Source organism: Triticum urartu, unplaced genomic scaffold (assembly GCF_056163025.1).
Source record: "Triticum urartu cultivar PI428250 unplaced genomic scaffold, HENAU_Tu73 scaffold517, whole genome shotgun sequence".
Lineage (NCBI taxonomy): Eukaryota > Viridiplantae > Streptophyta > Magnoliopsida > Poales > Poaceae > Triticum > Triticum urartu.
In genome coordinates this window covers 12,501-27,500 of record NW_028260700.1, presented here as the reverse complement: position 1 = coordinate 27,500, position 15,000 = coordinate 12,501, and positions in this window count along the sequence as shown.

Sequence of the window (15,000 nt, the reverse complement as noted above, 5' to 3'; positions counted from 1 at the left end):
TGAGAAATGGATTCTTATATCAAACTATAGCTATTGCATTAAAGAAGAAAAGAAACTAATAGAAGTCGAAGACGCGGAATGATAGTGAATAGAGAGAAAGATTCTTCTGATTTTCTTGTTTCTATCTACTAGACGCCGTAGAGAATTGAGAATTTTCATGTCTTTCAATTCTCGTACTCGTAATTGGAAAGTTATGGAAGGAGACCCATCATTTTGCAATGAAAACAACATATAAAACTCTGGACAATTTCGAAATCAGGCCAAGCGTCTTAATACATATGCAAAAAAATTCATTATTGGCCCACCATTGATTAGAAGATTTAGCTTGTATGAATCGCTATTGGTTTGATACGAATAATGACAATCGTTTCAGTATGTTAAGGATACAGATGTATCCACAATTCATTTAGAGTTACTTAATAGTCTATTTCTTATACCATATCTCTATCCCGTGAAATTCTCGAGCCAAAAGATGGATGCATATGCTGTGTTTCATTTTGCTAAATGATATCAATTAAATGGTGTATCAATTCCATAAATTGCATATAGCAATAAATAAATCAGCAAAATTCTTTCTAATATTTTAGATAGAAGAAACATTTCTTCTATCTAAAATATTAGAAAGAATGTACCCTTCTATCCAAATCCAATTTGCATCGATAAAATAAATCCAAATTCCAGTAGTAGATGAATAATTGCAAATTTGTGTGTGTACGAGATTAGAATAACTTCAAAATAACTGACATAATTTTGTATTTTTCCTGATCAGAAAAATACATGAAAAAGAAAGGAGGTAGAAAAATTTTTGGATTTATGGTTAAAGAAGAAAAAGAAGAAAACAGGGGTTCTGTTGAATTTCAAGTATTCAGTTTCACCAATAAGATACGGAGACTTGCTTCACATTTGGAATTACACAAAAAAGATTTTTCATCGGAAAGAGGTCTACGAAGACTTTTGGGAAAACGTCGACGTTTGCTGGCTTATTTGGCAAAGAAAAATAGAGTACGTTATAAGAAATTAATCGGTCAGTTGAATATTCGGGAGCAGTAATTTAATCGTTCAAATTTTTTTCTTGTTTTATTATTTTTTTAGTAGTCTTATAGTAGTCTTAGATTTTTCATTTTGATGAGCCTCGCTTTGAGGAATTCATGGAATAATCCATTTTCATGGAATAATGAATTAAGGAAGAAAGGATATGAGTCTACCGCTTACAAGAAAAGATCTCATGATAGTCAATATGGGCCCTCAACACCCATCAATGCATGGTGTTCTTCGACTGATCGTTACTCTCGATGGTGAGGATGTTATTGATTGTGAACCCATATTAGGGTATTTACACAGAGGAATGGAAAAAATCGCGGAAAACCGAACTATTATACAATACTTACCTTATGTAACAAGGATATAGAGAGATTGTAGAAAGGGGATAGGATAGTTATTTTTGCAAGAGACTTGTTGTAAATTCCTTAACTTAAGAAAGAAAAAAGAATAAAAACACAGATACATAACATAAAAAAAAGAATAAATAAGACGAGATTCGACCTCCCCCTACATATTTAATTTCCTCTCCTATACAAAAACTAGCAAGACCCACTCCATTGGTAATTCCATCAATAACACCCTTATCAAAAAACTCCGTGAGTTCGGTTAACCCTCTTATACCGAGGGTAAAGACCCTAGTATAGAAAATATCTATATAACCACGATTATATGACCAACTGTATATATTTTTTTTTACTTGATCTAAAAATTCTTTTTTAGGATTTCCTTTGTAAAAAGAGTTTATTAAATCCAAATTCTGAAAAAAAGAATAAGCGGATCCATAGAAGATATATGCTATGAATAAACCAAAGATAGCTAGACTTACAGAAGAAATTGCATTAGTAATAAATTCATATGAATTTACAAAAGAATTAGAACTTTCCTGGGTAAAGTTTATTGAGGGAGTTAACCACTTTGATAATATGGTTAACTCTGCTATTCCATTACCAATTCCTCCATTATCAAAAGAGATTCCTATGAATCCAATGAACAAAGTGAAAAGTAGTAATATAAGAAGAGGAAATAACATAGTATTTCCCGTTTCATGCGGATAGGCAAAAGTTTTTTTAGCCCCAAAAGACGTAGTAAAGGATCCTATCCTATTTCTTGTATTACCTTGAATTTTTGGTATATTTTGTGAAAAAAAAGAAACTCCACTCTTCGTTGTTGATAAAACGAAATCCCTATTCACTCCTTTGGGTATCCTTTTTCCCCATAAGGATATTGAATACAAGGAACTCTCTTTAGTGCTACTGTAATTTTGAAAATGAACACGCAAATACCCATCAAATGTAAGTAAATATATCCGAAACATATAAAAGGCAGTTAATCCTGCAGTAAAGGAGGCTATTATTCCAAAAAAGGGCGAATACAACCAACTATTACTAAGGATTTCATCTTTGGACCAGAAGCAAGCAAGAGGTGGAATACCACAAAGAGAAAGTGTACCCCATAAAAAAGTAGTTCTTGTGATTGGAATGTATTTTCTTAAACCGCCCATAAGAACCATATTTTGACTTTTATCTGGTGAATATCCAACAAGAGGTTCCATTGAATGAATAACGGATCCGGATCCCAAGAACAATAAAGCTTTTGAATAAGCATGAGTGATCAAATGGAATAAAGCAGCTTGATAAGAACCTATACCTAGAGCTAACATCATATAACCCAATTGAGACATTGTAGAATAGGCTAAGCTTCTTTTAATATCTCTCTGAGCAAGAGCTAAAGTAGCTCCTAAGAATAGTGTTATTGTACCTACTAAAGAAATAAAACTCATTATCAAAGGTAAAGATATGAAAAGAGGAAGAAGTCGAGCTAGAAGAAAAATTCCCGCAGCAACCATAGTTGCTGCGTGTATAAGAGCCGAAATAGGAGTGGGCCCTTCCATAGCATCGGGTAACCATACGTGAAGAGGGAATTGTGCGGATTTCGCAACTGCACCAAGGAATAATAAAAAAGCACACAAAGTAGTAAGTAAAGAGTTAATTCCATTATTAGGAATCCAGTTATTAGCTATTTTGAACAAATCCCTAAACTCTAAACTACCTGTTATCCAAAAAAAACCTAAAATTCCTAATAATAGACCAAAATCCCCTACACGATTAGTTACAAAAGCTTTTTGACAAGCACTCGCTGCGATTGGTCGTGTAAACCAAAAGCCTATCAATAAATAAGAACACATTCCCACGAGTTCCCAAAAAAAATAAATTTGTATCAAATTGGAGCTAGTAACCAATCCCAACATGGAAGTATTGAAAAAACTTATATAAACAAAAAATCTCAAATATCCTTCATCGTGAGACATATAACCATCACTATAAATAAGAACCAGGATTCCTACAGTAGTAATTAGTATTAACATAATAGAAGTAAGTGGGTCAATCAAGTATCCAAATTCTAAAGAAAAATCATTATTGACGGTCCAAGACCATAGATATTGATAGATCGAACTTCCATTTATTTGTTGAATAGACAGTTGAACTGAGAATACCATAGCTATACTTAAGAGTAAAACACTAGGAAAAGCCCATATGCGACGAAGATTTTTTGTTGCTGTCGGAATAAGAATAAGGCCAAATCCCATTGACATAATAACTGGAAGTGGGAGAAGAGGGATTACCCATGCATATTGATATGTATGTTCCATAAGAAAAGAAATTGCAATTTTTACTTCAATTTTTACTTCAATTTTTCTATAAAATTGTTTCCGATTCACCAAACCAATTCTTATCTCTTTCTGAAAGAATAAATAAAAAGAATAAGAAAAAATACTGAAATTCTTAATTTTTCCAAAATTTATCTCATTGAAATAATTAAAAATTAAGAATGGGTTTAGTTGGTTAAATTAAAAAAGTTAATAAAATAACTAGGTAACGAAGTTATTTTATTAACTAAATAAAGATATTTATAAAAATAAAAAAAAAAAAGTGGAATCATTTTACTTTCTATTCATAATTCATTTTTATATTTCTTTAAAACAAAGATGAAACAGCTCTCTTGTTCCATAATTAACTGATTGAGTGAATTCCAATGAAAACCTATGTTTATAAGAAATTATCGAATAGTCCTTACTTCATATAGAACTAAAATTCTAATGACTATAAATTACCTAAGTTTTAGAATGTCTTGTTTAAGAGACTCAGTATTTTTTGTTTTGATTGGAATTCCTTTCCTTTATGGAATACCATTCTGAACTTAATTAACTATTTTCATTTTCCCTTCTTTTTATCCCCCCGTCTTATCTTATATGGGGGATAGGCTTCCATACCATATATCTATATATGGAGTATACTTGATATATAAATAGATATAAATAGATTTAAATGAGAAACCCTTCTATATATTCTATATTATTAAAAAAAAAGTATAAAATATATAAAGAAAAAATGTTAAAAAATTCTTGTTGTCTTATCCGCATTAGACAAAATGAAGTAAAAAATAATTCAAAATTTAAGTATCTTTCAGTATCTAAGTATAAATACTAATAAAAAGAAGAAAGAAGGATTGATTTGCAGCAATAGATGTCTTTCACATACAACTAGAAAAAAGTAATTTCCTTTTTGAATGGCAGTTCCAAAAAAACGTACTTCAATGTCAAAAAAGCGTATTCGTAAAAATATTTGGAAGAAAAAGACTTATTTTTCCATAGTACAATCTTATTCTTTAGTAAAATCAAGATCATTTTCGAGCGGTAATGAGCATCCAAAACCAAAGGGTTTTTCTGGGCAACAAACAAATAATAAGATTTTGGAATAATATGAATTGACTTATCAAAAAAGAATTCCAATTATTTAATAATTTGGATTCTTCTTTGAATGTACTTTTATGTGTCGAATTACTCGGTACAATATTCTTAGAACAAAAAACCCCTCTTATCTTATATATACAAGAAAAAAAAAGTTTTGTTTGGTATACTGTGTGCTAAGTATTCTTTTCCTATCAATGAACTTTTCATAATTTTCCTAATAGAATCCTCATATTCTATTAGGAAAATTATGAAAAGTGGAGTATTCTTACAATAGGACTTACAACTTCCACCTATCTTCTCCAAAATCATAAGGTTAGTAAATCTTATTAATAAGAGCATAAAGACTTTCATTCTAGAAATTTTTAAAAAATCCAAAAAGCCTTTTCTATTTATCCATTTTATTTTAATTTCATCATTAAATAGAAACCCTTTTGGATTTTTTTCATTGTATTGAAAGAATTTTCAAAATGTAAAGGGGAAATTAATTAGAAAAAATTAGTTCTATAATTGCAAGTTAGAAAAAAGAAGTTCCAACTCTTTCAAGCAGTGTTTGTGTTTCTATTGGGCAAAGCAAGAGTTTATTGTAAAAAAAAAAAATGGAAACGATACTACCAAACGAAGTCTATTTTAATGAAAACTCTAATGTTCCTAAATTTTATGGACTTTCCCAATATCGACGATTCCCAAGATAATAGCTATTATTCTTTTAAGTTACCTATTATTTGAAGTTAGCCGCCATGGTGAAATTGGTAGACACGCTGCTCTTAGGAAGCAGTGCTCAAGCATCTCGGTTCGAATCCGAGTGGCGGCATTCTTGAAAAAGAATACAATAGATTAGAAATCAATTCGAAATTTACAATTTTGTACATGGGACCTTCCCCTTATGCTATTTGCAACTTTAGAACATATACTAACTCATATCTCTTTCTCAACGATTTCAATTGTGATTACGATTCATTTTATAACCTTATTAGTTCGTGAACTTGGAGGATTACGCGATTCGTCAGAAAAAGGAATGATAGTTACTTTTTTCTCTATAACAGGATTCTTAGTTTCTCGTTGGGCTTCCTCGGGACATTTTCCATTAAGTAATTTATATGAGTCATTGATCTTCCTTTCATGGGCCCTGTATATTCTTCATACCATTCCTAAAATACAGAACTCTAAAAATGATTTAAGCACAATAACTACGCCAAGTACTATTTTAACGCAAGGCTTTGCCACATCGGGTCTTTTAACTGAAATGCATCAATCCACGATACTAGTACCTGCTCTACAATCTCAGTGGTTAATGATGCATGTCAGTATGATGTTATTAAGCTATGCAACTCTTTTGTGCGGATCCTTATTATCTGCCGCTATTCTAATCATTAGATTTCGAAATAATTTCCATTTCTTTTCTAAAAAGAAAAAAAATGTTTTAAATAAAACATTTTTCTTTAGTGATATTAAATATTTTTATGCAAAAAGAAGTGCTTTAAAAAGAACCTCTGTCCCTTCATTTCCAAATTATTACAAATATCAATTAACGGAGCGTTTGGATTCTTGGAGTTATCGTGTCATTAGCCTAGGATTTACCCTTTTAACCGTAGGTATTCTTTGTGGAGCAGTATGGGCTAATGAGGCCTGGGGATCCTATTGGAATTGGGATCCTAAGGAAACTTGGGCATTTATTACTTGGACCATATTCGCAATTTATTTACATAGTAGAACAAATCCAAATTGGAAGGGTACGAATTCTGCACTTATAGCTTTGATAGGATTTCTTATAATTTGGATTTGTTATTTTGGTATAAATCTATTAGGAATAGGCTTACATAGTTATGGTTCGTTTACATTAACACCTAAATGATTACATAAAATAAAACCTTCATGAAATGAAGGTTTTTACTTTTATGTTTTATTTGAGAACCCCTTGAACGCCTTATCAAAGGGTTCTCAAAAATTCGAGATAGATCTAATTATACTTTTTTACTTATTTCTGCATTATATACTTTTTTACTTATTTCTGCATTAATAGAGCAGACGAGTAAAAAAAAGCAAACCTATTTAGGATAATAATTGGATAAGAGAGCCTCTACCCTGTCAACGGATAGGGAGAGAACAAAATCTGGATAAATACCAATTCCTATTACTGGTAAAAAGATACAGATTAAAATAAAGAGTTCTCGTGGTCCAGAATCCACAAAATTTGCGTTTGGAACATTAAATAGCTTGTATCCATAGAACATCTGGCGTAACATAGATAATAAATAAATAGGAGTTAATATCATTCCAATTGCCATTACAAAAGTAATTAGTGTTTTTGGCATTAACAGAAATTTTGGACTAGTAATTAGTCCAAAAAATACTACTAATTCTGCGACAAAACCACTCATTCCTGGTAAGGCAAGAGAAGCCATTGAAAAGCTACTAAACATGGTAAAAATTTTAGGCATTGGGATAGATATTCCCCCCAGTTCTTCGAGATAAACAAGACGCATTCTATCAGAAGCGGTTCCTGCCAAGAAAAAAAGTGTAGCACCAATAAATCCATGGGATAATATTTGTAAAATAGCTCCATTGAGTCCAATGTTGGTTATGGAACCAATTCCTATAATTATGAAACCCATGTGAGATACAGAGGAATAAGCTATTCTTTTTTTGAAATTTCGTTGACCAAGAGAAGTTGAAGCTGCATAGATTATTTGGATCGCTCCTATTATTACTAACCAGGGCGAAAATAGATAATGAGCATGAGGTAACAATTCCATGTTGATCCGAATCAATCCATATGCTCCCATCTTTAATAATATTCCCGCTAAAAGCATACATGTACTATAATGTGCTTCCCCATGGGTATCTGGTAACCACGTATGTAGGGGTATAATCGGCAATTTGACAGCATAAGCAATAAGGAAGCCAAAATATAAAAGTATTTCCAAGGTTGCAGGGTATGATTGATTAATTAATCTTTCCAAATCTAATCCTGGTTCGTTGGAACCATATAAGCCCATACCCAGAACTCCGATTAAGAAAAAAATGGAACCGCCTGCAGTATACAAAATAAACTTTGTAGCTGAATATAGACGCCTCTTCCCCCCCCACATGGATAAAAGTAAGTAAACAGGAATTAATTCTAACTCCCACATGATAAAAAAAAGTAAAAGGTCTCGCGAAGAAAATAATCCTATTTGACCACTATACATTGCGAGCATCAGGAAATAGAATAATCGCGAATTCCGTGTAATTGGCCAAGCTGCTAAAGTAGCTAAAGTAGTGATAAATCCTGTCAATAAAATAGATCCTAATGAAAGTCCATCGATTCCCAATCTCCAGTGGAAATCGAAGACATCTATCCATTTATAATCCTCCTTTAATTGGATTAAGGGATCCTCCAGTTGGAAATGATAACAGAACGCATAAGTCATTAGAAGGAATTCTAATAAACAAATAGATATAGTATACCACCTAACGACTTTGTTTCCCTTATGAGGTAAAAAGAAAATTAATGAACCTGCAAATATCGGCAAAACAACAAGTATTGTTAACCAAGGAAAATAACTCATGATAAAGTGATAAAGACAAGATACGTTTTGACCAGAAAAGCCCGTGCTCGATTATTTCGAGCACAGGCTTCTTCGGTAAAGAGGAATCAGACGATTCGAGTGAAGTTTTTTGTAACGTATCAATAAGATAGAGCCATGCTACGTGTTGTTTCAGGCCCTAAATAAACGCGGACACTTAAAAAATCTGTCGGGCAGGCAGATTCACATCTCTTACAACCCACACAATCTTCGGTTCTCGGCGCGGAAGCAATTTGCTTGGCTTTACATCCATCCCAGGGTATCATTTCTAATACATCTGTTGGACAAGCTCGTACACATTGAGTGCATCCTATACATGTATCGTAAATTTTTACGGAATGTGACATTGGATCTATAAATTTTTCTTTTCAACATAAAATTTTTCGATCTGGTAAAAATGAAATTAGTACTATAATGAGTCATATGTATTGTAGACACCAGACGAAGCAATGGTTTATCCAAACTTCAAAAAAAAAAATCTATTTTTTAATCTGTTTGTGAGAAAGCGTGAAGAGAGCCAAGAGACTTTAATTTTGGATTTCAACAATAAATAAGAAATAAGAAAGAATTTTACGAATTGTACAGACGAATTCGAATTAGCCAATAAATTGGCTATCGTCTTTTCAATATAAATTATTGCAATATTCAAATTGCAATATCAATGAATTACAAATACAAAAATTCATTTAAGTGAAAAAGAATACTATGCAATAATCTACTAAAAAAAATGGATATTCTCAAATAATACTAAGAAAATAGTATTGATTTCTATTTATTTTAATATGTGCGCCTTTGTTTAGAGGATTCTATGTCTAATTATTCAAAAGTCTAATTATTCAATAAATTAGATTGATTGATACGAGTGGATTTCCTATTACGATGGATGGAAGAAAGAATGGATAGTCCAATAGCGGCTTCAGCAGCTGCAAGGGCTATAACAAAAATTGCGAAAATATCTCCTTTTAATTGGCGACTATCAAATAGATCAGAAAATGTTACGAGATTTAGATTAATTGAATTCAGTATAAGTTCAAGACATATTAGAGCTCTAACCATGTTTCGGCTTGTGATCAATCCATAGATACCAATCGAAAATAAATAGACACTCAAAAAAAGTACATGCTCAAACATCATTAACTAACTCCTTATCAATCTCGATTCATTTCAATATGAGGGCAAGAATTGAACCGATTCAATTAATTACAATAGAACAATTACACAACAAAAGAAAAAAAAAAAAAAAAAAAAGGAGGTATTTGTTGGCAGTAGATGGATTTTACTAAATCAAAATTGTGATTCTTTAGTTATTTATTTTAGATTTGCAATTCTTATAATTTGTACTTTTTCTAAGTTTTCTTATTGCCGAGCCATAGTAATTGCACCTATTAAAGAAACTAGAAGAATTATGGAAATGAGTTCAAACGGAAGATAAAAATCGGTTGCTAAATGAATTCCAATTTGTTGAACATTATTTATGAGACCCTGTTCTACTATTTGGTTTGATCTTGTAGTCCAAAGAATTCCATACCACGACGTATCTGGGATAGTAGTCATTAGTGAAAAAACAATAGTTATACAAACGAGTGAAGTGAACCCATCTCCAATAGTCCAATAATTCTTATCTTTAGACCATTCTGAGCCATTTACGAACATTACAGCGAATATGATCAAGACATTTATGGCTCCCACATAAATAAGAAGTTGTGCGACAGCTACAAAGTAGGAATTTAATAAAAAATAGAATAAGGATATACAAACAAGAACTAATCCCAGCGAAAAGGCAGAATAAATGGGGTTGGTAAGTAATACTACTCCTAGACCCCCTAGTAGAAGAACAAATCCCCCAAATAGCATAAGAATCTCATGTATTGGTCCAGGTAAATCCATTATGGATAAAAAGAAATTAATAGTATAAAATTTTTCATGAACTGACTAAAACTAAAGGATTCAAGGAAGGAAAAAAGGATTAGGGTATTTTTTTGTGTATAAACTTATAGTTATAAATTATATTATATCACGAAAATCTAGTCTGATTTAAAATAAGAAATAATTTCCAATAAGCAGTAGTTTTTCGTTTTTCTTTATAGTTTAATTTTAAAGTTTAATAAAGAATTATTAGATTTTTATAACAGAAAGACAAAATCAAAGTTTAGTAATCAGTAATCGTTCTTGAATTCGAAGATTTTTCTTTGTTTATTTTACTTTCAGACGAATTCCTAATTGTTTGAATTGTGTAATCTCCCATTATGGAGATTGGTAACCGACTTAAAGCAATTTGATTGTAATTCAATTCATGACGATCATAGGTAGAAAGTTCATATTCTTCAGTCATTGATAAACAGCTTGTTGGACAGTACTCAACACAATTGCCACAAAATATACAAACTCCGAAATCAATACTATAATTAAGCAATTGTTTTCTTTTAATATCCTTTTCAAATCTCCAATCCACAACGGGTAAATCTATCGGACATACGCGAACACATACTTCACAAGCAATACATTTATCAAATTCAAAGTGGATTCGCCCTCGGAAACGCTCTGGTGTAATTGATTTTTCATAAGGGTAGTGAATCGTTATAGGTAAACGATTTGTGTGGGATAAGGTAGTTATGAAACTTTGACCTATGTACCTTGTAGCACGTATTGTTTGTTGACCATAACTCATGAACCCAGTTACCATAGGGAACATATTCATTCTAAATATCTATGAAAAAGATATGTTTCTTTCTCTTGTTTGAGAGAGCTTTTGTGTTGAAAATATTCTTACTATTATTGTATTATCTTATTTATAGTGAAACAAGTTGAGAAGAGGTTGTTAATAAGAGATTGCCCAGGGAAATAGGTAAAAGAAATTTCCATCCAAGATTTAATAACTGATCCATTCTCATCCTCGGTAAAGTCCATCTTATTGTGATAGAAATGAAGAGAAATAAATAAGCTTTAGTTAATGTAATAAATATACCCATTGTCATTTCCAAAATTCCAACTGCTTTATTCATTTGGAAAAAATCAAAAAAGGATATATAGGGAATAGATAAATTCCACCCGCCCAAGTAGAGAACTGTTACAAATAAAGAAGAAACTAATAAATTTAGGTAAGAAACAAGATAAAATAAACCATATTTGATACCGGAATATTCAGTTTGGTAACCTGCTACTAATTCTTCCTCCGCTTCTGGTAAATCAAAGGGTAATCTTTCACATTCTGCCAAAGAAGAAATTAAAAAAACCAGAAAACCTATAGGCTGACGCCAAATATTCCATCCAAAAAAACCGTATTTTGACTGTGCTTCAACTATATCAACTGTACTTGAACTGTTAGATAATCATAGTCGGTGATAACATCACAGTTCCCACCGCTATTTCAAAACCGTACATGAAACCTTAGCTTCATACGGCTTCTCTATGATCAGAAAAAGGAAAGGACTGTTTTGTTCCTAGCCCCGGGGGCGTAGATAGAATTAGATAAAATAAAATAGATTTGAAAGTCCTAAATTAGACCAAAGGAATTCCGTCTGCTAGAATAAGAAAAAGCGCTTCCGAATTGATCTCATCCTTTATAATATAATGAAAATTTTTCTTTGTTCAGTAATAACTTAATCTTGGAATAAAACACTTGTTACTTGTTATAGGAATTCAATTAATAAATGGAAAGAGTTGGGTATTAGTTCATGAGCAATTCTGCATGAATATGGATAGAGGAAGGAAATAATGAAAATTTTTTCTAGTGCACTCCATATCTTTTTTACTATTCTTCTTTCCCCAGGGAGGGGGTATTTAAAAAGAAAAAATGGATAAAGGGTTAATTCGTTCTTGATAGCCATTTCCTTAACAAGTGAATGGGAACATACTCTGGATCGGAATCCGAAGAAAGTACTACTTGATAATTTCTACAAATTGCAAGTCCTTATTATGATTCCTTTTATGGGCAAAAATCTCTAATGTTTTAGATTTTCCATTACTAATCCTTTATGTACTTTAGTGTTCCTAACCCTTCACTAACTTTTGGTGGATTCTTCTTATGGATTATTAAGTTATAGTAATAACTAGGAGTATTCTAGTAATGGAATTCCATATCGTGAATCCTTTATTCTTGGCCGCTTCAAGATATGATGACTAATTAAAAAATATCAACCTTGGGATAAAGAGTTTACACTGCTTATGTTTACTTCCACTTTTTTCTTGTACGTAGGAAATGAGATTTTTTCTTTTTACTACAAATTTATAAGCTGTTTTGTTTCACTCATATAGCTATCTAGTTTAACTTACCAACCCAAATACTAAATAAGAAAAGGAATATAAATAGTTAATGGATTTTATAGGAAAAAGATCTATTTTAACGAATCACACGTAGAGATATTGCTAGCACACAAAAAGTTAATGGTATTTCATAACTAATGGATTGAGCAGCAGCTCGTAGACCGCCTGAAAAAGAATATTTATTATTTGAGCTATATCCTGCCATAAGAAGACCAATAGGAGCTATACTTGAAATGGCAATCCATAAAAAAACACCAATACTAAGATCGGCTAAAACAAAATGATATCCCAAAGGGATAACTAAAAAACTTAATAAAACTGATATGACTGCTATAGAGGGTCCAATGCTAAATAAAGAAATATCTCCTCGGGATGGCAGAATATCTTCTTTAAAAAGTAGCTTAGTCCCATCTGCTATAGCTTGAAGCAGGCCCAGGGGGCCAGCATATTCAGGACCAATACGTTGTTGTATCGACGCAGATATTTCTCTTTCTAACCACACAATTACGAGTACCTCTATTGTTATTCCCAAAAGGAGGGTCAAAATGGGTAGAATCGATATCAGTCCATAGACTTCTTTTAATAATTCCAATTTCGAAAAAGAATTGATAGTTTCTACCTCTACCCTATCTATTATCATTTCAACGATCAACTTCCCCCATAATGATATCTATACTACCTAATATCGTCATGATATCAGCCAATTTCATTTTTTTAACTAGCTGAGGAAGAATTTGCAAATTAATAAACCCGGGTGGACGGATTTTCCATCTCCAGGGGAAAAGGCTATCATCTCCTACTAGATAAATCCCTAATTCACCTTTTGGGGCTTCTACTCTTACATAAAGCTCTTGTCTTGACAATTCAAAATTGGGCGAAGGTTTTTTACCAAGAAATTTATACTCAAAATCATTCCATTCAGAATTATTTTCTTTCTTAAAGCGTCGGACTTCTAAATTTTCATAAGGTCCTCCAGGAATTTTTTCTACAGCTTGTTGAATTATTTTGATGGATTCCCTCATTTCACCAATTCGTACTAAATAGCGAGCTAACGAATCCCCTTCTTTTTGCCATTGGACTTTCCAATCAAATTGGTTGTAAGACTCATAAGGATCTACTTTACGAAGATCCCATTGTATTCCAGAAGCTCGTAACATCGGTCCCGATAAGCCCCAATTTACTGCTTCTTCTCCGCTAATAAAACCTACTCCTTCAACTCGCTCTAAAAAAATTGGATTCTGTGTAATAAGTTGTTGATATTCAACAACTCCGCGTAAAAAATAATCACAGAAATCTAAACATTTATCGATCCATCCATAAGGTAGATCGGCGGCTACTCCTCCGATGCGAAAGTAATTGTGCATCATTCGCATACCTGTAGCAGCTTCAAATAGATCATATATTAATTCTCTCTCTCTAAAAATATAGAAAAAAGGAGTCTGTGCGCCGAGATCCGCCATAAAAGGTCCAAGCCATAGCAAGTGAGAAGCTATCCGGCTTAATTCTAACATAATTACCCTAATATAGCTGGCTCTTTGTGGTATTTGAATATTCTCCAAGAATTCTGGTGCATTTACTGTTATTGCTTCTGTAAACATAGTAGCTAAATAATCCCACCTTGTTACATAAGGTAAGTATTGTATAATAGTTCGGTTTTCCGCGATTTTTTCCATTCCTCTGTGTAAATACCCTAATATGGGTTCACAATCAATAACATCCTCACCATCGAGAGTAACGATCAGTCGAAGAACACCATGCATTGATGGGTGTTGAGGGCCCATATTGACTATCATGAGATCTTTTCTTGTAAGCGGTAGACTCATATCCTTTCTTCCTTAATTCATTATTCCATGAAAATGGATTATTCCATGAATTCCTCAAAGCGAGGCTCATCAAAATGAAAAATCTAAGACTACTATAAGACTACTAAAAAAATAATAAAACAAGAAAAAAATTTGAACGATTAAATTACTGCTCCCGAATATTCAACTGACCGATTAATTTCTTATAACGTACTCTATTTTTCTTTGCCAAATAAGCCAGCAAACGTCGACGTTTTCCCAAAAGTCTTCGTAGACCTCTTTCCGATGAAAAATCTTTTTTGTGTAATTCCAAATGTGAAGCAAGTCTCCGTATCTTATTGGTGAAACTGAATACTTGAAATTCAACAGAACCCCTGTTTTCTTCTTTTTCTTCTTTAACCATAAATCCAAAAATTTTTCTACCTCCTTTCTTTTTCATGTATTTTTCTGATCAGGAAAAATACAAAATTATGTCAGTTATTTTGAAGTTATTCTAATCTCGTACACACACAAATTTGCAATTATTCATCTACTACTGGAATTTGGATTTATTTTATCGATGCAAATTGGATTTGGA